This window comes from Lepus europaeus, unplaced genomic scaffold (assembly GCF_033115175.1).
Source record: "Lepus europaeus isolate LE1 unplaced genomic scaffold, mLepTim1.pri SCAFFOLD_487, whole genome shotgun sequence".
Taxonomy (NCBI): Eukaryota; Metazoa; Chordata; class Mammalia; order Lagomorpha; family Leporidae; genus Lepus; species Lepus europaeus.
The window spans coordinates 42,504-68,000 of record NW_026909362.1 but is presented as its reverse complement, the minus strand read 5'-3'; the positions used below and the strand labels follow the sequence as shown (position 1 = coordinate 68,000).

The 25,497-nt window shown below is 37.5% G+C and overlaps 1 pseudogene; it reads left to right on the top strand.

Annotated features, from left to right (window-relative positions):
• Positions 1-13,730: 13,730 nt before the first annotated feature.
• Positions 13,731-25,236, top strand: LOC133755448 (acyl-protein thioesterase 1-like; annotated as a pseudogene).
• The last annotated feature ends 261 nt before the right edge of the window (positions 25,237-25,497 follow it).

The following is a 25,497-nucleotide window of genomic DNA, read 5'->3' as shown; positions in this document are numbered from 1 at the left end:
TTTTTGTGTAAGGTGAAAGGTAGGGGTCTTGCTTCAAGCTTCTGCACGTGGAAATCCAATTTTCCCAGCACCGTTTATTGAATAGACTGTCCTTACTCCAGAGATTAGTTTTGGATCTTTGATCAAATATATGTTGGCTGTAGATTTTGGATTGATTTCTGGTGTTTCTATTCTGTTCCACTGGTCTATCCATCTGTTTCTGTACCAGTACCATGCTGTTTTGATAACAACTGCCCTGTAGTATGTCCTGAAATCTGGTATTGTGGTGCCTCCGGCTTTGTTTTTGTTGTACAAGATTGCTTTGGCTATTCGAGGTCTCCTGTGTCTCCCTATGAATTTCAGCATCATTTTTTCCAGATCTGAGAAGAAGGTCTTCGGTATCTTGATTGGTATTGCATTGAATGTATAAATTGCTTTTGGGAGAATAGACATTTTGATGATATTGATTCTTCCAATCCATGAGCATGGAAGATTTCTCCATTTTTTTGGTATCCTCTTCTATTTCTTTCTTTAAGGTTTTGTAATTTTCATCGTAGAGATCTTTAACATCTTTGGTTAAGTTTATTCCAAGGTATTTGTTTGTTTTTGTAGCTATTGTGTATGGGATTGATCTTAGAAGTTCTTCCTCAGCTGTGTCATTGCCTGTGTATACAAAGGCTGTTGATTTTTGTGCATTGATTTTATATCCTGCTACTTTGCCAAACTCTTCGATGAGTTCCAGTAGTCTCTTACTAGAGTTCTTTGGGTCCTCTAAATAAAGAATCATATCATCTGCAAAGAGGGATATTTTGAGTTCTTCCTTCCCAATTTGTATCCCTTTCATTTCTTTTTCTTGCCTAATAGCTCTGGCTAAGACTTCCAGAACTATATTGAAGAGCAGTGGTGAGAGTGGGCATCCCTGTCTGGTACCAGATTTCAGCGGAAATGCTTCCAACTTTTCCCCATTTAATAGGATGTTGGCCGTGGGTTTTTCATATATTGCTTTGATTGTATTGAGGAATGTTCCTTCCATACCCAGTTTGCTTAGAATTTTCATCATGAAAGGGTGTTGTATTTTATCAAATGCTTTCTCTGCGTCTATTGAGAGAATCATATGGTTTTTCTTCTGCAGTCTGTTAATGTAGTGTATTACGTTGATGTTTTTGCAAATGTTGAACCATCCCTGCATACCAGGGATAAATCCCACTTGGTCTGGGTGGATGATCTTTCTGATGTGTTGTTGCATTCTATTGGCCAGAATTTTATTGAGTATTTTTGCATCCATGTTCATCAGGGATATTGGTCTGTAATTCTCTTTCAATGGTACATCTTTTTCTGGCTTAGGAATTAAGGTGATGGTGGCTTCATAGAAAGAATTTGGGAGGATTCCCTCTTTTTAGATTGTTTTGAATAGTTTGAGAAGTATTGGGGTTAATTCTTCTCTAAATGTCTGGTAGAACTCAGCAGTGAATGCATCTAGAACTGGGCTTTTCTTTGTTGGGAGGGCTTTTATTACTGTTTCAATTTCTGTGTCAGTTATGGGTCTGTTTAGGTTTTCTATGTCTTCCTGGCTCCATTTAGTTAGGTTGTATGTGTCCAAGAATCTTTCCATTTCTGATAGATTTCCCTGTTTGCTGGCATACAAGTCCTTGTAGTAATTTCTGATGATTCTTTTTATTTCTCTGGTGTTTGTTGTTACGCTTCCCTTTTCATCTCTGATCCTATTGATTTGGGTCTTTTCTTTTTTTAGTTAGTTGGGCCAATGGGGTGTCAATTTTGTTTATTTTTTCAAAAAACCATCTCCTCGTTTGGCTATTTTTTGTAATGTTTTTTTGGATTCAATTCTGTTGATTTCTTCTTTGTTTTTAATTATTTCTCTTCTCCTACTGGGTTTGGGTTTGGTTTGCTGCAGATTTTCTAGATCCTTGAGATGACTTGAAAGCTCATCTATTTGGTGCCTTTCCAATTTCTTGATGTAGGCACCTATTGATATAAACTTTCCTCTTAACACTGCTTTTGTTGTATCCCATAGGTTTGGTATGTTGTGCTTTTATCCTCATTTACTTCCAGAAAATTTTTGATTTCTCTTTTAATTTCTTCTATGACCCATTGTTCATTCAGGAGCATGTTGTTCAATCTGCATGTGTTTGCAAGTGCTCCAGGGATTCCTGAGTTGCTACTTTCCAATTTCATTCCTTTGTGGTCTGAGAAGCTGCATTGTATGATTCTAATTCTCTTGAATTTGCTGAGACTTGCTTTATGGCCTAGTATGTGGTCAATCCTAGAGAAGGTTCCATGTACTGCTGAGAAGAATGTAAAGTCCTTAGATCTAGGGTGAAATGTTCTGTAGATATCTGTTAGATCCATTTGGGCTATAGTGTCATTTAAATCTACTGTCTCCTTGTTGATCTTCTGTCCTGATGATCTATCTCTGAGAGTGGAGTATTGAAGTCCCCCAGTACTCTTGTATTGGTTTCCAAGTCTCCCTTTAAGTCCCTTAACAAGTCTTTTAAATAAGCTGGTGCCCTGTAATTAGGTGCATATACATTGATAATCATTATATCTTCCTGTTGAATGGATCCCTTAATCATTAAATAGTGCCCCTCTTTGTCTCTCCTAACAGTTTTTGTGGTAAAGTTTCTATTTTCCGATATTAAGATGGCTACGCCCACTCTTTTTTCATTTCTGATGGCATGGTATATCTTTTTCCAGCCTTTCATGTTCAGCCTGTATGCATCATTGTTGGAAAGATGAGTTTCTTGTAAGCAGCAAAAAGATGGGTTTTGTTCCTTAACCCAATCAGCCAATCGGTGTCTTTTCACTGGACCTTCAAGCCATTAACATTCAATGTGACTATTGAGAAGGAGTAACTTTGCCCTGCCATTTGCAAAAGATATTTTCTAATATATGGTTTGAGATTCCTGTGATCTTTTGCTGTGAGGAAGCAAAGGAAGCAAAGGTAAAAGTTTCCTTCCTTTACCTTCTTTCATATTGGTGACTGTGTTTCTGTGTTTCTGTATGTAACACATCTTTAAGCATCTTTTGCAGGGCTGGACGAGTGGCAACAAATTCTTTCAGTTTCTGTTTGCTGTGCAAGGTCTTTATTTCACCTTCATTCACAAATGAGAGCTTTGCAGGATATAATATTCTGGGCTGGCAGTTTTTTTCTTTTAGTACCTGGGCTATATCTCACCATTCTCTCCTAGCTTGCAGGGTTTCTGAAGAGAAGTCAGCTGTGAGTCTAATTGGAGATCCTCTGAGAGTAATCTGGCATTTCTCTCTTGCACATTTTAGGATCTTTTCTTTTTGTTTCACTGTGGTGAGTTTGATTACAACATGTCATGGTGAGGATCTCTTTTGGTCATGTTTATTAGGAGTTCTATGAGCATCCTGTACTAGGATGTCTCTGTCCTTCTCCAAACCTGGGAAATTTTCTGCTAGTATATCACTAAAAAGGCCTTCTAATCCTTTCTCCCTCTCCATGCCTTCAGGAACTCCTAGAACCCGAATGTTGGGTTTTTTAATAGTATCCTGTAGATTCCTGACAGTATTTTTTAGATTTCTGATTTCTTCTTCTTTTCTTTGATTTGACTGTTTCCTTTCCTGTTCTCTGTCTTCTAAGTCTGATATTCTCTCTTCTGTTTCACCCATTCTGTTTTTAAGGCTCTCTAATGTGTTTGCCATTTGATCTATTGAGTTCTTCATTTCATTATGGTTTCTTGTCACTATCACAGTTTCATGTTCTACTAGTTGTTTCATTTCATTTTGATTTCTCCTTAATATTTCACTTTCACGAGAGAGATTTTCTATCTTGTCCATTAAGGATTTCTGTAGTTCAAGAATTTATTTTTGAGAACTTCTTAGTGTTCTTATCATTTTTTTGAGATCTGCTTCTTGCATTTCCTGTATCTCATCATCTTCATAATCTTGCATTGGGGTGTCTCTTGTTCATTTGGGGGCATCATAGTGTCTTCCTTGCTCTTGTTACCTTGGCTTCTACGTTTGTTGTTTGGCATGTTGGAGATAATTTTTTTTTTTTGCTGTGGTGATTTTTTCTCGTTATACTAGGCCTCTAAGTGGGCTGTCTGCTTTGATGGATCCTTAGAGGCTGTGATGGGTGTGGCCAGAGAGCTCTTCTTGATTCTTCAGGTTTAAGGCTGTGCAAAAAGTGACTCACCTTGCTCCTTGCTGGATCTCCCTCTCTCTCTCTCTCTCTTTTTTTTTTTTTTTTTGAATCAGTGGGGAAGTAATTCTGAATGGCTGAGTGGAATTGAGGGTAGTTGAAATCTGGCCTCTGTGAGTATTCATTTGATCTAAACCTGGGACCACACAAAGAGTTTATGTAGCCCTCAATGTGTTCTCAAGTTTCACCTTCCCCAAAGTTACTGAGTTTGTGTACTCATTGCCGCTTTACATATGTAAAATGGTGCCTGCTCTTTGTTTTGCTCAAGTGGAGGGAGGGGCCTCTGCCTTTCCCCACTAATGTCTTGCTTTTCTGAGGCTTTTGTCTTACCTCCCGTTCATTCCCCTGCTGGGGAGATTCTGTGGCTTGGCTCCAGCGGTTGGGTTTCCACGTGGTGGTCTCCTTGTAAGTCCTCTGTGTCACATCCACTAGATCCGGAAGCATTTCCTCTGCAGTTTTTTTCCTGAATCTTTTCCTGAGTCTACAGCAATTCCACTTCTATGAAACTTTATTTTCCGTACTATCGGTGCACATCCTCACTATCCACCATCTTGGCTCTGCCCTCTGTATCCCATATGTCTTGATATGATGTTTTCTGCTCATTTTTTCCAGAAATTTTTTTTTTATTTCCCATTGATTTTTTGTATTACCCACTGTTCATTCAGGAACATGTTGTTCAGTATGACCCACTGTTCATTCAGGAACATGTTGTTCAGTCTCCATGTGTTTGCATATGTTGTAGAGATTCTTGAGTTGTTAATTTGCAGCTTCAATCCATTGTGGTCAGAGAAGATGCATGGTATAATTTCAAATTTTTTTAAATTGCTGAGACTTGCTTCATGGCCTAGCATATGGTCAATGCTAGAGAATGCCCCATGCACTGATGAGAAGAATGTGTGTTCTGCTACAGAAGGATGAAAAGTTCTGTAGATATCTGTTATGTCTATTTGGTCCACAGTGTTGATTAGCTCAGTTATTTCTTGATTTTGTCTAGTTGATTTGCCCATTGATTAAAATGGGGTGTTGAAGTCTCTCATTACTATTGTATTGGAGTCTGTGCTTCACTTTTGATCAATTAATATTTGTTTTAAATTGCCAGGTGTGATGTAATTGGGTTCATACATTTAATATAGTGGCATCTTCCTGTTGAATTGTTCTGTTAATCATTACATAACCCCCTTCTTTGTCTCTTTTAACAATTTTTATGTTAAAGTCTATTTTGTCTGATATTAGGATGGCTTGACCCGCTCTCTTTTGTTTTCTGTTAGCATGGAATAACTTTTCAGTCTCTGTGTGTATATTATTGGTGAGATGTGTTCATTGTAAGCAGAAAATAGAAAGCTCTTGTGTTTAATGAATTCAGCCAGTTCGTATCTTTTAACTGGGGAATTGAAGACATTTACATTAAAGGTTGCTATTGACATGTAACAACTTGGCCCTGCAAGTTTTCCATAAATATTACTATTGTTTACTTTGGATTTCTATTGCACTTTTTAAAGATTTATTTGAAAAGCACAGTTACTGAGAGGCAGAGGCAGAGAGAGAGAGGTCTTCCATCCACTGACTCCTCAGATGGCCACAATTGTGGCTGCACCAATCTGAAGCCAGGAACCAGGAGCTTTTATCAGCTCTCCATACAGTTGCAGAGGCCAAAGGACTTGGGCCATCTTCTGCTTTCCAAGGCCATAGCAGAGAGATGAATAGGAAGTGGATTATCCAAGATTTGTACTGGTACCCATATAGGATCAGTGCTGGTCCCTCTACTGTTCTTTTACTGGGAGATTTTCTACCTACACATTCTTTCATAACAGTGACTATATCCATGATTCTGTGTGTAGACATCCTTAAGCATCTTTTGTAAACCTGGACAAGTGGTGATAAATTCTTTCAATTTCTATTTGTTATGGAAGTGTTTATTTCACCTTCATTCATAAATGAGAGCTTTGCAGGGCATGGTATTTTGGGTTGACAGTTGCTTTTTCTCTTAAGACTTGGACTATGTCACTCCATTCTCTTCTGTTCTGTAGCATTTCTGATGAGAAGTCAGATGTGAGTCTGATTGGAGATCCTCTAAAAGTAATCTGGTATTTTTCTTGTGCACATTTTAGAGTCTTTTCTTTATGTTTTACAGTTGAAATTTGACTAAAATATGTCATGGTGAAAAGATCTTTTCTGGTCATGTCTATTAGAATAACTATGTGCTTTTTGTATTGGATGTTTTTTTCTTTTTCCAAATTGGAGTTTTCTGTAATTATTTCACTATATAGGCCTTCTAATCCATTCTCTCTTTCCACACCTTCAGGAACTCATAAGACCCATATGTTGGGTTGTTTTATAGTTTCCATAAGTATCCAACACTTTATTTAAGATTTTAAATTTCTTCTCCTTTTTTTAGATCTGACTGAAAAATTTCCAAATATTTGTCTTCTAGCTCAGATATTCTTTCTTCTGTCTCACAAAGTCTGTTGTTTTGGCTTTCCACTGAATTTTTATTTGATCTATTGAATTCCTCATTTTTAATATTTCATTTTGATTTCTCTTTAAAATCTTAATGTCATGGGAAAATTTTCATTCTTGTGTGGATCTTTTTGATATTTAAATTCTTTATTTCATCAAAAAATTCCTTTCCATACAAGAATGGCAATGTCATGTCAGTGCATATTCTATGGAAAATTCATACCTTGAGTAACTAGCCTAGGAATCAGAGACAGAGCACTGAAAAGCTAGTGTGCCAGGTCAGAGACAGGATGCTGCCAATGCAAAGAGTATACAGAGAGAAAATGCAGCTGTTAGAAAAGGAGTCAACAGTCAAGAGAATTAGACAGCAGCAGTGCGCTGCACTGACATTCAAGAAGAACAGAAAATGGGCAAGTCCCAGAGGATGCCCTTCCTACAGAGAACTTTCAGTAGACCACAACACAAAGAGTTCTCCCAACTGTATCCCCAACTGTCTAATTCATATGAACCTGTGCCTTCTCTTTTAAGCCCAGAACACTGTAACACTATAAGCCAATTTCAGACTAACATGTAAATAGGACAGCCATATGCAGCTATTTCATTCTGCTTCCTGTGTCATAGCCTAAGCTAACAACTTGGGTTAGGCAAAAACAACTATGGTGTTAGGCATCATTAGTAAAAAGCTGAACAAATCTAAAATGTGTTCCCATTTTCTTAAGAAATACATTCTACAAAAGGTAGCTGTCAGGATGACTCAGTTTTGGCTGAAGGCAAAATCATTTTTATGTAAATATACTGAATAAACACACAAACAAATATCCCTAACAAACTACTGTCAGACCAACTTGAATGTTTTCATAACCAGCTCCTGAATGAGGTTCTGATAATCATGAGATACAAATAACCACTACAATTGGATCATGCCTGGTTACTATCAGGTCTGTTTCTGAAGCTTCTATATAGCTGGATTTGGCTACTTTACATTAATTTATACAGTAAATAACTATTATAAGAAAATAATAGGTCTAGTATGATGAAATCAAAATAAAAATGACTGAGAAGTACACAGGAAATGTCATATATTTTAAAGTTACATATGATATAACCTTATAGCATAAGAACTCACTTACCATGGCCTAAACCTCAAATCATTAATGCACGACTTAATTGTCTGCAAGACTAACAAGTCACTTGTTAATCACATCAAGGCCTTACATGGGAGAAATACTCAGAATGTATGGCATAGCCATTATTTCCTTGGAGAATTAAATATTTTTTATCAAGTATACATGGAATGTTGTCTGGAAATGACTTAAGTCATAATTTTTTAGAAGAAAAGTATTCAATATTTTAAAGGATTAAATAATATAAAGTATATCATCTGGTGATTACAAGTGAAACTAGAGACAAATAACAGCACAAACCTTGGAATATCTGTAAATATGTAGGAAGCAAATTAAAATCTTCGTTTAAAAATATTTTATTCTTTTCTGAGCTACAAACCACAGTTTCTGGAAAAGAAAATATGCAAGGATTTTAAGATATAATGCTATTATAATTACCTTCTGACATCTTTTGTTATAGAAAATAAAGTTATAACAAAGTACATATATAAGTAGAGAACCATTTTCTTTTTTTTTTTTGACAGGCAGAGTTAGTCAGTGAGAGAGAGAGATGGAGAAAAAGGTCTTCATTTTCTGTTGGTTCACCCTCAAAAGGCTGCTGTGGCCAGCACACAGCACTGATCCAAAGAAAGGAGCCAGGTGCTTCTCCTGGTCTCCCATGCGGGTGCAGGGCCCAAGCACCTGGGTCATCCTCCACTGCCTTCCTGGGCCACAGCAGAGAGCTGGACTGGAAGAGGAGCAACTGGGACAGAATCCGGCACCCCAACCTGGACTAGAAACTGGTGTGCCAGCACCGCAGGTGGAGGATTAGCCTATTGAGCCATGGCGCCAGCCTGAGAACCATTTTCTTGCAATACAGCAGATATATAGAAAGATGCTCAATATCACTAACATACCAGGTAAATTCAAATCAAATATGCAATAATATTTCACCTTCTTTTACAATGCCTTTTGTCAAAAGGATAGGAGAAGACAAGTCTAGTCAGGGATGTGGATAAACAGGAACCCATCTATACAATTGGTGGAAATGTACATGGGTACAGCCAGTATGAAAACAATATGAAAGTTCCTCAAAAAGTAAAAATAGAATAACCATAGGACTCATCAATTACTCTTCTGGGTGTATATGCAAAGAAATCAGTCAGTTATCACCTGGTAGAGATATCTGTGCTCCCATGTTTATTACAGCATTTTTACAGTAACCAAGAAATGAAAACAGACTAAGTAACCTTTGATGGATGAATAAATATTATAAATAAAGAAATGGAGAATCAAATATTATATAATGGAATGCTATTGAGAGAAAATTATTTAGCCTTTACAAAAGGAAATTTAGCCATTTGCTACAGCACAGATGAATCTGGAATATAAACCAGATATAGAAAAAAATATTTAAATTGCTTCATGGTCTCGATTATATGTAGAATCTTTAGGATCCAAATGCTGTACATAGAAACAGTGCATAACATTGGTTACTGGGGTAGGATGGAATGATGTAGGTCAAAGGGTAGAAATTGTTTTTAATCATTATTGATTTGAAAGGCAGCGACAGAAAATTCTCCTTTCTTTTAGTTTATTATCCAAATTCCCACAATACCCAGGGCTAGGCAAAGTCAAAACAGGAGCCAGGGACTCAATCCAGATTTCCCCTGTGGGTGACAGACCTACAACTTCAACCATCACCTGCTGCCTCCAAACATGTATTAGCATGACTCCAGAATTTAGTGCAGAGCCAGGGCTCAAACCCAGACCCTCCAATTAGGGCTGTGACATCTCATGCGGCATTTTACCTGCTCCACCAAATGCCTGGTCTGGGTATAAAGTTTGAATTCTGTAAGGTTACTCAGTTTAGAAAGCTGGTGAACAGCATGAGAACTCTATAAAATTATATTATATTATATTATATTATATTATATTATATTATATTATATTATATTATATTATATTCTCCTAGAAATAAATTCTCAGTGTTCTTACCATATATTTTAATAATTTAATGTGAAATAAACATTGATATCATATTTTGTCAACATACCACAAAACATGAATTGCAGTGGTATAAATCCATTTTACTCTGAAATATAATTTGCTTAACTTTAAGGAAGATACATATACATGAGAACCTACATGCACATATATGCACACTATTCCAAGTATCTTGAAAAAAATCATTAATAGAAATTATTTAAAAATACTACTAAGCTTTTTAGAAAATCATACAGTTTTACATTAAATATTTATGTTCATTGTGTTATCAAGACTTAAAAATATGTCAGCGTTGTACCTCTCTAGTAAATATTAGCATGTTATTTATTATTGGTGATGATATAGAATGAAAATAGATAATTCAGTGTTCCAAAGTGGATATAGAAGGATTACATGACTGAGGAATGCATTATAGCTTTTATGCTTTTAACAGTTTTCAGATTTTCATGAAAAACATGTGTGTTTTTAATTGTAATTTTAGTTTTCAGTTTTTACACATCATATAACATGTCCAAATCTTGAAGATACTATTCAGTGGTAGCTTTAATTAAAACAGAGTTTAGGAAATGAATCAATTTTCATCTATATTATGAGTGCCTTTGCAGGGCCATGGACAAAACACAGTTAAAGGAAGAGGACATTTCCTAAATGGAATTATCTCTACAGGCAAATGTCTTGGGAAAAAAATTGTGAGAAACATAAAATAGTAATCAGAGAAGGCCTTATAAATGTGCTGACAGTAAAACCCTTCCAACTCTAAGAGGTCTATCATCAATTTATTTGGGTTTCTAAGACCTGGAGTGTTTTTAGTTCTAGTATGATGGAAGCAACACAAGTATCCCTAACTTGATGCAGCCCTATGCAGCAGCTTTGGGCTGCTTTTCTGTTGTATGTGCAGATGTGCCTATCTGAGGTTGTGCATATGTGTCTGTGCTCCTATTTTTCTCACATCCTCAAAAAGTTCTTGTTAATTTTATCACCTACTCTTAGTTGCTCATGAGAAGTAATGTTAACACACCAGCTATTCTGATGACTGGGATCACAGTATGTCAACCCATCACAGAAACCTGTGGTCACCCTTGATGTTATCCAGGACAGGGCAAGGGACAGCAGTAGTCACTAACAAGGTGTTAGTCCTTGTTGTCTATTTATCACAATTATAAGTTCCAGAGTATTCTGCTGTCCAGTCTCCAGTACTACCATTATACAATAGCTCATTTCACATTCAATGGCTAACTCAAAGAATGTTGAGAATATAGCAAATGAAATAAGGGCTCAGAATATTCTAGGGGGCTGATGCCATGGCTCAATAGGTTAATCCTCTGCCTGTTTTGCTGGCATTCCATATGGGTACCAGTTCTAGTCCCGGCTGCTCCTCTTTCAATCCAGTTCTCTTCTGCGGCCTGGGAAAGCAGTAGAAGATGGCCCAGGTGCTTGGGCCCCTGCACCCACATGGGAGAACAGGAAGAAGCACCTGGTTCTTGGTTTTGGATCAGTGCAGCTCCAGCTGTTGCAGCTGTATGGAGATTGAACCAATGGAAGGAAAACCTTTCTCTGTCTCTCCCTGTCACTGTCTGTAACTCTACCTCTCAAATAAATTATTAAAATCTTTAAAAAAATCTTAAAAAAGAATATTCTATATAAAATTCCCACTGAAATATATTAAAAGTCAAATATTCATTTTTTAAGCATATATATTTTTCTGAAAGGTAGAGAGACAGATTTTCCATCTAGTTGTTTATTTCCCAAATGCTCCCAACATCTGAGACTGGACCAGGCTGAACCTAGTATCCAGAAACTCTATCTGAGTCTTCAATGAGGGTGGCTAGGGGCCAAGTACTTGGGCCATAATTTGCTGCCTTCCTGAGGATACCTGGGGAGGGGGGCAAGTGCCTGTGGGCCTCTCAGATATAGGAAGAATTTCTGGCACAATCAGGTTGCAAATGTTGTGCAAGCAGGCTGCAAGCTGGAAAGCTTGTTTTCACCTGATGGCAACTCCCCTATAATAACCTCCTGTTCAGTATGTGTGAGCCTGTACTTCTAACCACAACTTCAATCCTCTACCCAGAGCTAGTACAGGAAGGACCTGAGCCCCTAAAGAGAATCTGGCTGACTTCAGGAGACCCCCACTATCTCCATGGGTGGCCCCAGTTCAATCAACATAGAGTATGTGAAGCCCCTGCCCAATGGGCATCCCCCTAGATTGACCCAATTAAAATGCAGTAATGCCATAAAAACCCTGGGTGCTTCCTGAAAGCCATTGTCCTGATCTGGCATTCCATCTGGTCTCCTGTTGGACTAGATGCTTTACTGTTGCTTTACAAACAAAATAAAGCTTTTGCATCTTATTTGCAAATTGTTTCCCAGGTTTTTATCTCTATATTAAGCTGAGGAAAAGCACACATGGAGCTTGCTCAGGTAACCACCCTCCCCTCTAGGACCCATAACACTTCCCAGAAATATTAGCCAAAGTGGATCAGAAGTAAAGCAACTGTTACTTGAAGCAATGTTCTGATGTGGGATACTGGCATCACAAGCAGTGACTTAATTCATTATATGATAATGTTGGCCTCTAAGAATATTTAAGTAAACTTGTTAAATAAAATTATTTAAATAAAATCCTAGCAGAATTGAATCTTAGAATATCTGACTTTAATAAGTTACAGCATATTTATCATCTACCAATGCATTTTAGAAAATGACATTCAAAACACACAGGGTTATATATTTCCTGATATTTTCTAAAGCATTTATTTTCAGTGCCACCATAAGAAACTATTTACTATAGAGAGAAGAAAAATTCCTCAACCAAAATCCAAAATCTAGAAATCTGTACAACTTTGCCACAATCTGTCCAAATTTACACTAGTTCCTAATTTACCCAATAAAACATGACTAACAAAGTTGAGGAGATAGATGGTGATTTGTGGAAAAGACTTTTACATAATTAAATCCAAGGAGAGTTACAAGCCAGACCTCCACTTTCTAAAATTAAGTTGTTTACTCAGACTTAGAAAACTATGAACTAACAAATATACAGATAGCTGGCTTGTGCATGGTATTTTCTTGAGTCTACTTTTTTTTAAGCCTGCTGCCATGGAAGATTCTGGTCACTTGCTACTTTCAAGGCCAAAAAAAAAAAGCAGCATACAAGAGCTGACCATTTTCCCAGGTCATGCTTACTTTATGTACATTTATAGATATTTAAGTGCTAGATAAAAGTCTTGTCATAAAATTTCCAGTACTACCATTTTAAAGACATTTATCTTTCCTATTGAGCTACCAAAGATTAATGATGATTTTCAAGCATTAATAGTGAAAACTTATCTGAAAGATATACTGCAGAGAAAGATTCATTGAAATACTGATTTTCAAGAAAGGGACTGATATAAAACTTTAGGTATAATGCCTGGGAGAAACTGAAACATAGGACTTCACTCCCTAGGAAATAAAATGATCATTTACTTGGTCTCAAGGGCTACTAAGTCATTGAAAGGGGCTGTACAAACCATGGCTTTTGATACTTAAAAACTATTTTACCATTCTATCTTGCGCAAGATCTTCACAGCTGTGACATGGTTTAAGTTCCATAATGTATCATCAAGAAGAGCTCACCCAAAGCAAAAATCAAATTTGACCATCCAAATTTGTCCATAAGATTTCTTTCCATAACCTATATCTTGACCTGATAATCATTATATTGTAATTTTTGGAAGGGTTTTTTCCCTACTTAAGAGAACCCTCCTTTGAGCAGATTTTGCTGTCTACATTTGCACCTTGGTGCTGTTCTGAGTGCTGCCTCCTGCTGGTGGGACATCCTACAGCACTCCGGTGGAGCCATCCTGTCTGACTCTGTGGGGCACTTCATAGGGGTCAACCCAGAGTGCAAGTTAGTGTTCAGGGAGAAGCCTGACTAGCTCCTGACTGCTCAGTGCAATCAGAGGGTCCAGTTTCTGGTTGATGTCCACAGGAATATGATGATAACCTGTTCCCTTGCACAGCTTCTCTGGGAGCCAGTGCAGTGTGTAAAGCTCTGCCCATTCTCCTGGAGGCTCTGACTGAAGGTCTGCAGCTATCACTTGATCATGAGCCTCTTGGTGTGGTGGAACATGGAGATGATGGACTCAGTGGTGGCTATCTTGCATATCATGGGGGTGGCCCAGGTGTAAAAGGGTTGCCTGGGGTTGCACCATGGCAGCCAGGACTTGCCTGGGCTCCCTCCCAGGTGAGAGAGCTGAGAGGGAGTGAAACTCTGATGGCTACTGCCCTCGCCACGTCTTTGGAGTAAAAAAAATATTTTCAAGACAAGAGGAGATGGGAGAGAGGAAGAGAAGGGACAAGCAGCCTGGTTACAGTTCTGGGAGCCCCTCAGCCACCTCTGCCTCTAGCTCTTTAACCTTTCAAACCTCAACATAAACAATATGTAAGTATGTTGTGCCCTGAATGACTTCCATCTGCCCAGCTGAATCAGTGAAATATCTCATGGCAGCCAAGTGTTAGTGCTCTCCCAATGCACAGCTGACATTGGAAAACATTCCAACCACACAGGGTACTGTTTCACAGTTTGCATTTGTCAATAAGAGTGACAAAATAAATAAAATATTTGCATTTATTATTAAAGTAGAAATGTGATAACTTTATTACCAGAAATGCTTTTATAAATTATTAGTGCAGTATATAAATGTCTGAAATTACTAGCTTGTACTTTAAAAATAATATTATTTAAATATACATAAATAATGAGTCTTGGAAAAATATGATACAATTATGGGAACACAGTATGTTACTACATCATGACCAGAATCTATTGTTAAGCTGACAGCATACTTTGCAGATGTTTCCTATGCATAGTCAGATATTTTTATGTAACTGGGATTATATTAGAAAGACACATTTTTTTTGCACAGGCAGAGTGGACAGTGAGAGAGAGAGAGACAGAGAGAAAGGTCTTCCTTTGCCATTGGTTCACCCTCCAATGGCTGCTGCAGCCCGAATGCTGCGGCCAGTGCACCACACTGATCCGAAGCCAGGACCCAGGTGCTTCTCCTGGTCTCCCATGCGGGTGCAGGACCCAAGCACTTGGGCCATCCTCCACTGCCTTTCTGGGCCACAGCAGAGAGCTGGACATGAAGAGGAGTGACCAGGACAGAATTTGGCACCCTGACCAGGACTAGAACTCCAGGGTGCCAGTGCCACAGGCAGAGGATTAGCCTATTGAGCCACGGCACCAACAAACTTTCCTAAATCTTAAATGTAGATCACCATACATCTCAAAACACTGCAAAAATCTAACAGCAGTTGCTGTTAGCCACAGAGTTCATGTATTTGATTACTAAAGACACAATGGCAACTAATTTCAGATATAGGAATTCATATAAATGTTGTTTATTATTCAAGCTTCTGAAATTTTCTGATTTATCATTTAAGAAATACCTCACATAATTTCATGATTAGGTTTCTGTTTCAGGATTTCACCTGCCATATTCCTCCCATTGCCGGTAGCAGAGAGTAGTGTTCTTCACTTAAGTAGCTCCTTGCTATATATTATATATTTAATTCCTAGTTGTGTGGTATCTCTTACAATTTATCAGAGAAAAGCCATGTCCATTTTGGAGATGGAGGGACTTAAATAGAGGCTAAAACTATAAAGTAAGGAAACATTTATTCTCTTTGTTTATCCTTATATAATCAATGAAAAATTAATCTTATTGAAAATGCTTTTATATATTACCATTTAAAATGCCCACAGAATGCTGGAAGTTGTAGGCACAATATCGTGGGATATTGCAAAAGTACAGTTCTCATAATTTGGTGGATTCTAAGCTGACTGAATTGAGAAAAGATGTGCTGCTTTACACCAGGAGAAAATAGCAGAAAAAAGTGGAGGGATTGTGTCCGCAGTGGAAGTTGGAGACAAAACTGCAGTGGAAATTCTGCCAATGCAAGAGTGACACTATGTCATAGTGCAGAAGTTACACAATGAGCACAGACACAATAGAGGATCCCACAGCCATGAGCAACAGGACATTGCCAGCTTTGGAGAGTGAGGTGAGAGCAGGCTGCATGCAGCAGCTTGTGCCTCTCATGATATTGCCAGAGGGAGAGCCTGGCAGACCACACTGTCTTTGAGTCCATCCTGGGATTCTAATAGGAGCAGGGTACCCTTCTAACACAGTGAAGACAAAGGGCATTTCTTTATCCCTATCCCCCAACAAGGGCACCCGGTGGGGGGAACGTGCCATTTTGACAACAGAAGTGGATGCAGCAGTACTTGTATGTACCTGTGAGCCCAGGAGGTTACCAGAGGAAAAATCCATATTCCTCACAGACTTTGATTCTGGCTGGGGGCTGAACACCCACATAGGATTGTGAGATTCCCCTAGTCTCTCAATATAGTACAGGTTCTAATGCTAAAAATGCCAAGGAGGATCACCCACAGGCTCTGGGAACATCTCTACTCTCTCTGTGGATGGGAAATGAAGAATAGGTTTTTTGAAAAAATAAACAAAATTGATACACCATTGGCCAAATAACCAAAACAAAGATGGAGAAGAAACAAATCAATGAAATCAGAAATGAAAAAGGAGCTGTAACAACAAACACCATAGAAACAAAAAGAATAATCAGGAATTATTGTGGCAAGTGGTATGCCAGCAAATTGGAAAATCTAGCAGAATTGGATAGATTTCTGTACACATACAATCTACCAAAATTGAGTCATGAGGACATAGAAAATCTAACAGACTTAACAAATTGACAAATTGACTGAACAAATTGACACTCTTGTTTATGGCATCAGTAATCACCCCAGGCTCTTGTCAATTTCTTAAGTCAACAACAGGAGTCACTGTGCACTTACTCCTCATTTAGGATCTCTGTCCTTAATGTGCTGTACATTGTGGTTTAATGCTAAAACTAGTACTCAAACAGTATTTTTCACTTTGTGTATCTATGTGGGTACAAACTGTTGAAGTCTTTACTTAATATATGCTAAACTGATCTTCTGTATATAAAGAGAATTGAAAATGAATCTTGATGTGAATGGAAGGGGAGAGGGAGTGGGAAAGGGGAGGGTTGTGGGTGGGAGGGAAGCTATGCGGCGGGGGAAGCCATTGCAATCCTTAAGATGTACTTTGGAAATTTATATTCATTAAATAAAAGTTAAAAAATAGAAAATATAACAGACTAATAACCCAGATTGAGATTGAGTCCATACTATAGACCCTCACAATAAAGAAATTCCAGGGCTAGTTGGCTTCACTGCTGAATTTTGCTAGACATTTAAAGAACTACTTCCAATTCTGAAGCTATTCAAAACATTCGAAAGGGAGGGAATCCTCCCAAACTCCTTCTATGAAGCCAGAATCACCTTATTTCCTAAACCAGAAAAAGACATAACAGAGAACTACAGACCTATATTCCTGATGAACATAGACACAAAAATCCTCAAAAAATACTAACCAATCAAATCCAAAATCAGAAAAATGGACCTGGACCTGGACCAAGTGGAACTAAAGGCTAACATGCAAAGATGGTTCAACATTCATAAATCAAAATATGTGACTGATCACATTAACAAACTGAACCAAAAAAAAAAAAAGATTATCTCAACAGTGGTAGAGAAAGCACTTGATAAAATACAACGTCACTTCATGATGAAAACCTTCAACAAATTGTAGATAGAAGGAACATTCCTCAAGACAATTAAGGCAATTTATGACAAACCACAGCCAGCATCGTACTGAATGGGGAAAAGCTGGAAGTATTCCCCCTAAGATACAGAACCAGACAAGGATGCGCACTCTCATGATTGCTATTCAATATAGTCCTGGAAGTTTTAGCCAATGCCATTAGGAAGAAAAATAAATCAAAGGGATTACAAATTGGAAGGGAGGAAGTCAAATTATCGCTATTTGCAGATCATATGATTCTAAACATAATAGAACCAAAAGACTCCACTAAGAGATTATTGGAACTCATTAAAAGGTTTGGGAAAGTGGCAGTATATACAATTAGCACACAAAAATCAATAGCTTTTGTATACAAAACAATGCCATGGCTGAGAAAGAAGTCTTAAGATCAGTCCCATTCACAGAGAGAATTCTATGACTGATAATTTTTTTTAAATAATGAAAAAATAGAAGAAGACACAAAAAACTGAAGCATCTTCCATGTTCATGGATTGGAAAAATCAGTATCATCAAAGTGTACATTCTACCAAAAGCAATTTACAGAATCAGTGAGATCCCAATCAAAATAACAAGGACATTCTCATCTGACCTAGAAAAAACAATGTTAAAGTTATATGGAAACACTACAGACCCTGAATAGCCACAGCAATCTTATACATAAAACCAAATCTGGAGGCACCATGAAATCAGATTTTGAGACACACTACTGGGAGTTATAATTGAAACAACCTGGTATTGGCAAAAAAAAAATATGAGTAGCCCAATGAAACCGCATAGAAACTCCATATTAATCAATGTATCTACAACCAACATATTTTTCACAAAAGAGCTAAAATCAATCCCTGGATCAAGGATAGTCTCTCCACCCTCACCTTAAACAAAAATCCAGTCAAAATGATTCAAATACCTTAATCTATGACCCAATACCATCAAATTATTCTAGGAAAAATTCAGATAAACTTTGCAAGACTTTAGCATAGGCGAAGACTTTAATTTTTTTAACTTTTATTTAATAAATATAAATTTCCAATGTACAGCTTAAGGATTACAGTGGCTTTTTGCCCTATAACTTCCCTCCCACCTGCAACCCTCCCATCTCCCACTCCCTCTCCCATTCCATTCACATCAAGATTCATTTTCAATTATCTTTATATACAGATCAATTTAGTATATACTAAGTAAAGATTTCAACAATTTGCAACCACACAGAAACACAAAGTGTAAAGTATTGTTTGAGTACTAGTTATAGCATCAATTCACAGTGTACAACATATTAATGACAGAGATCCTGCATGAGGAGTAGGTGCACAGTGACTCCTGTTGCTGACTTAACAAATTGACATCCTTGTTTATGGCATCAATAATAACCCGAGGCTCTTGTTATGAGTTGCCAAGGCTATGGAAGCCTTTTGACTTTGCCAACTCCAATCATACTTAGACAAGGTCATAGTCAAATAGTCAAAGTGGTAGTTCTGTCCTCCCTTCAGAGAAATGTACCTCCTTCTATAATGGCCCATTCTTTCCACTGGGATCTCACTCGCAGAGATCTTTCATTTAGGTGGGTTTTTTTTTGTTTGTTTTGTGTTGTTCTTTTGCCAGAGTGTCTTGGCTTTCCATGCCTAAAATACTCTCATGGGCTTTTCAAGCCAGATCCGAATGCTTAAAGGGTGATTCTGAGGCAGAGTGCTGTTTAGGACATCTGCATTCAAAGACTGTAATTTTTATCCCTCAAACCTCCCTGTCTGTGATTATGAGGAATTATTATAATTGAATTGACTATGAATATGAATTATGGTAATAAAAATAATGGCTAATAAGTTTTGAACCATTAACAAAGGGCAGATTTTGTTCTAGGGACTTGGGAGGTATACAACCATTACATTTTCACAATGACCCCATAAGGAAGAAACTATAACCTTTTTATGTTTTGATAAAAGAGTGCAGGTGCTGCGGCTCATTTGTTTAATCCTCCACCTGCAGCACCAGCATCTCATATGAGTGTCAGGTTCTAGTCCCGGTTGCTCCTCTTCCAGTCAAACTCTCTGCTGTGTCCCAGGAGGGTGGTGGAGGATAGTCCGTGTGCTTGGGTCACTGCACCCACCTGGGAGACCAGGAGGAAGCACCTGGCTCCTGGCTTCAGATTGGTGTAGCTCTGGCCATAGCAGCCATTTGAGGGGTGAACCAATGAAAGGAAGACCTTTCTCTCTGTCTCTCTCTCTCTCTCTCACTAACTGTATCTGTCAAATAAAAAAAAAAAGAAACTAGGGTGTTTAAATAGAATGTGATGGTCACAACTGCTTTTTTTTTTTACTCCAAAGAAAAACTATTGATCATAATGCACTCGAGCATGGGGTTTAGAGGCTTACATATCTGGTGTTATGCCTTATCCCTTTAAGTGCAGCCACAGTCATTTATCATTTGTTTTCCACAATTGGTAGAGAAATATAAATTTAAAGAAGTATATTGCTCTTCTTTATCTACTCTGAAAATATTTTGACTTACTGGGAGTTTAGGTAGTAGTTAATGGATAGATACTGACACATGGGTGAGTGGATGAAGACCTTCAGCTTTGTTATCTTCTGCCACAAGATAACACAAAAATGCCTAAATAAGTTGAAAGTCTCCTTTCTGGGAGTCACAACAAGCATATGCAATAGTAAATAAACACTAGACTTTAACCCTAACCATAGAAGATTACAAGGGGATTCTACACTTTACAAACATAATGGAAAGATTAATTTGATTTCTCATTCTTTTGTCTTTTTCTAGGTATTCAGTATAATTTAAAAATTTTCCCTTCATTATTTTAAAATATTTTTTCAATTATTTTTAATTTGCATTAATATAAAAAGAACAGATTTAATATACTTCTGAGGTATAATTCTAGTGAGATAACCATACTTCACTCCCATCCTTCTCTCCATCAACCAATGCTCCTCCTTCCCTTCTTTTTTATTTAAATTTGCAAAAGCTTAATTTTAGTCCATTGTATAATCACAGATTTAATGCACCACTAACAGTGGTAAGTTAAAGGTAGAAAGATCACAGTTTCACAGAAGTATAAACAAGGGCTAAAAACACCAAATCACAAGATGCCCATTTCATTCCCACACATCTTTTGTGTTTTATAATTCTACCATATATCAGAGAAAACATAATATTTGTCTTTGGCATACTGGATGATTTCATTAAGCATAATTGTATCCAGCTGAATCCAATTCTTTCCAAAACACAGAATTTCATTAATTTTTATGGCTGAGTAGTATTCAATCATGTATATATACTAAAAATCTTTTTTGAAGATTTATTTATTTATTTGAAAGTCTGAATTTTATAGGGTAAGGGAGAGAGAGAGAGAGAGAGAGAGAGAGAGAGAGAGAGAGAGAGAGAGAGAGAGACTCTTTCTGCTGGTTCACTCCTCAAATGGCCACAGCAGTCATGGCTGGGCCAGACTGGAGCCAGGGGCTTCTTCCAAGTCTCCCACATGGGTTCTGGACCCCAAGAACACAGGACATTTTCCATTATTTTTCCATGTGCATTAACAAGGAGCTGCATCAGAAGTGGAACATCAAGGACTAGAACAGGTGCCAATATGGGATACCAGTCCTGCAGATGCAAGTTGAACCTGCTACAGCATAGCTCTAGCCCCAACATTTTCTTCATTGAGTCATCAATTGATGGATATCTGTGTGATTCCATGTGTCAGCTATCTGAGAACTAATCTGCAATGAACATGAGGGTTCTTTCATATGGTGATTTAATTTCATTTGGGTAAATTCCCAAAGGATGCATGACTGGACCATATGGTAGATCTATTTTCAGATTTCTGAGTAATCTCTCTATTATCTTCCATAATGATTATGCTCATTTACATTACCATCAACAGTGTATTAAGGTAGTGTTTTCGATGCATCCTAACCAGCATTTATTATTTTACTGATTTTTGGATGGTTACCATTGTAACTGGGTGAGGAAATACTTAATATGGTTTTTATTTAAATTTCCCTGATGGCTACTATTTCTGAGCATTTTTTCATTTGTTATATTTCATCCTTTGAAAAATGCCTGTTCATGTCCTTTACCCATTTCTTAACTGTATTGTTTTGTTGTTGTTGAGATTTTGAGCTCTATATAGATTCTGAATATTAACTGTTTATCAATTTCATAGTTCACAAATATTTCATCTCATTCTGTCAGTTGCTTCTTCACTGTGTTAAGATTTTATTTTATAGTGCAAAGGCTTTGTAGCTTGATGTAATCCCATTTTTCTATGTGGGCTTTGATTGCCTGTGCTTATGGGGTCTTTTCAAAGAGTCCTTTGCATATGTTAATGTTGTGCATAATTTCCACATTATTTTCCTCTAGTAATTTTATGGTATCAGGTCATAGATGTAGATCTTTGATCCACTTTGAATTGACTTTTTGTGTAAGATGTAAGGTAAGTGTATTATACTTCTGCATGTGGAGATCCAATTTTTCCAGCACCATTTGTTGAAGAGACTGTCCTTTCTCCAGGGATTGATTTTAGCTCCTTTGTCAGTTTGTTGTAAATGCATGGATTAATTTCTAGGGTTTCTATTCTGTTCCATTGGACTGCATGTCAATTTATTTTGCCAACACCAAGCTATTTGATTGTAACTGCCCTGTTTTATGTCTCAAAATCTGGTATTGGGATGCCTCTGGCTTTGTTTTTTTGTTTAAGATTGCATTAGCTGCTCCAGGTGCCTTGTGATTCCATGTGAATTTTAGCATAATTTTTTCCAGATCTGAGAATATTATTGGTATTTTGATTAGGACTGCATTGAAATCTGTAAATTGTTTTGAGTAATATGGACACTTTGAGTATCTTAATTCTTCCAAATCACAAACATAGATGATTTTTAATGTATTATTGTGCCTTCTTCATTTCTTTAATGTTTTGTAATTTTGGCTGTAGAGATCTTTCAAACCTTTGATTAAATTTACTCCAAGGTATTTAAAGTTTTTTAATTATTGAAAGTTGTACTGAAGTTACAAGTTGTTCTTAGCCATGGCATTGTCTAGGTATAAGAAGGCTACTGATTTTTTTTGTGTGTTGTTCTTATAACCTGCAACTTTACCAACTTAACTCTCTTATGAGTTCCAATATTCTTCAGTGAAGTCTTTTGGTTCCTTTATATATAAGATCATGACATTTACAAACAAGGATAATTTGATTTTCTCCTTTACACATCATATATCATTGATTTCTTTCTTCTTTTTTGCCTAGTGGCTCTGGTTAAAGATTCAGGACTATATTGAATAGCACTTGTGAAAGTGGGCATCCTTCTCTGGTTCTGTACCCCAGTGGAAATGCTTCTGCCGTTTCCTCATTCAGTACAATGCTGGCTATAGGTTTGTTTATAATTCCTTGATTGTGTTGAGGAATGAATACTCCTCTATATCCAATATGCTTAAGAATTTTATAATGATGTTATATTTTATCAAATGCTTTCTTTGCTTGTATTGAAATAATCATGGGTTTATTCTTCAGCTTAATGTGATGTACTGCATTTATTTATTTGCATATGTTTAAACATTCCTACATACCAGAGATTAATCCCACTTGGTCCAGGTGAGTGATGATTCTGATGTGTTTTTGGATTCAATTAGCTTACCTTTTATAGAAGATTTTTGTATCTGTGTTTATCAGGAATATTGGCTTATCTTTTTCTTGTTTTTGACTTAAGGTGATGTTGGCTTCATAGTAGAAATTTGGGAGGATTCCTTCCCTTTCAATTGTTGTAGAAGTTTCAGAATTAGAATTAGAATTAGAATTAGAATTAGAATTAGAATTAGAATTAGAATTAGAATTAGAATTAGAATTAGAATTAGATCTTCTTTAAAAGTCTTGTGGAATTCTACAGTGAAGCCATCTGGTCCTGGGCTTTTCTTTGTTGGGAGGCTCTTTATTACTGATTCAGTCTCCATCTTGCTTATTGGCCTGTTTAAGTTTCTGTGTCTTCATAACTCAATTTTGATAGATTGTATGCTTCTAGAAATCTATGCATTTCTTGTAGATTTTTCCAATCTGTTGGCATATAGCTGTTTGCAGTAATTCCTGATGATTCTTTTTATTTCTGTGGTCCCTGTTGTAACATTTGTTTTTTTTTCTTTTTTTTAAAGATTTTTTAATTTATTTGAAAGTAAGAATTACACAGAGAAAGAAGGAGAAGCAGAGATAAAGAGAAGCCTTCCATTGCTGGTTCACTCTCCAGTTGGCTGTAATTGCTGGAGTTTTGTTGATCCGAATCCAGGAGCCAGGAAAGTGTTATGAGTCTCTCATGCAGGTGGAGGGGCCCAAGGACTTGGGCCACCTTCTATGCTTTCCCAGGACACAGTGAAAAGCTGGATCTTAAGTGGAGCATCTGGGTCTTAAACCAGTACCCCTATGGTATCCCGGCACTTCAGGCAGTGTCTTTATCTGCTGTGCCACAGACTGGTCCCAACATCACTTTTTTCACCTCTGATTTTGTTAATTTTGGTCTTCTCCCTTGTTTGTTTAGGTAAACCAGAGATGTATCAATTTTATTTATTTTTCAAAACACTATTTCTTCATTTCATCGACTTTTTGAATTATTACATAATGACCAAATTTGTCTCTTTTGAGTTTCTTTATCCTTTTTAAAGATTTATTTATTTATTTGAAAGTCAGAGTTACACCAAGAGAGAAGGAGAGGCAGAGAAAGAGGTCTTCCATCTGCTGGTTCACTCCTGATTGGCAGCAATGGCTGGAGCTGCGCCAATCTGAAACCAGGAGCAAGAACATCTTCTGGGTCTCCCATATGGGTGCAGGAGCTCAAGGACATGGGCCATCTTCTACTACTTTCCCAGGCCATAGCAGAGAGCTGGATCAGAAGTGGAACAGTCAGGACATGAACCAGCACCTTCATGGGATGCTGGCGCTGCAGGCAATGGCCTTACCAGCTATGCCACAGCACTGGCCCCAACAGTTTCTGTCTTAAAGTCTATTATCTTTGGCTTAGTGCCCACACAACTGAACACATGCCAAGTAGGGCTCCAGAGACTCACTGCTGGCAGACCCTTGGGCTGAGGGCAGACACTCTTCCTCCCTTCCACTTCCAACATGCTGCTAGCTTAGTGTGTGTTTGTGTGGTAACACCATGTCTGCTCCACTGTTAGCCATTGTGCCTTTTGCCCAGAATGGTGCCACTGTGGTAATTTTCCTTCATGGATTGGGAGATACTGGGAATGGATGGGCAGAAGCCTTTGCAGGTGTCACAAGTTCACATACCAAATGTATCAGCTTGCATACACCTGTTATGCCTGTTACATAACATATAAACATGGATATGCCTTCTTGGTTTGATAATATTGGACTTCGATCAGACTCACAGGAGGATGAATCTGGAATTAAACAGGCGGCAGAAAATGTAAAGGCTTTGATAGATCAAGCAGTGACAAGTGGCATCCTCTCTAACAGAATTATTTTGGAAGGATTTTCTCAGGGAACAACTTCATTTTTATATACTGTTGTTACCACATAGCAGAAACTGGAGGGTGTCACTGCACTCAGTTGCTGGCTTCCACTTCGGACTTCATTTACAAGGGGTGATAACAGGGATATTTCTATTCTCCAGTGCCATGGAGATTGCAACCCTTAGGTCCACTAATGTTTGGTTTTCTTACTATGGAAAAGCTAAACACATTGCTAAATCTGGCCAGTGTAACCTTTAAGACCTATGAAGGCATGAGGCACAGTTCCTGTCAGCAGGAAATGATGGATGTCAGGCAATTCATTGATAAAATCCTACCTCTAATTGATTTGAGTCATTAAGAAGCCTTGTGTAGAAGTACACCAGTATCATTGTTGTACAGTGTAATGCTTTTCCTGTGCTCAGCCTTGAAAATTCTATTTGTACTGTTAAAATGTTTCACAATTACATACCTATGACAATGACTAAATAATGTCTCCTCATAGGAAATACATATTTCAGTTTCTACACATGTATTTGTAAAGTATGATCCAAAATATACTTTTATTAATATAGGTGAAGCAGCTAGCTTCCTTTTCTTAACTGGAATTTAGCAAAATAAT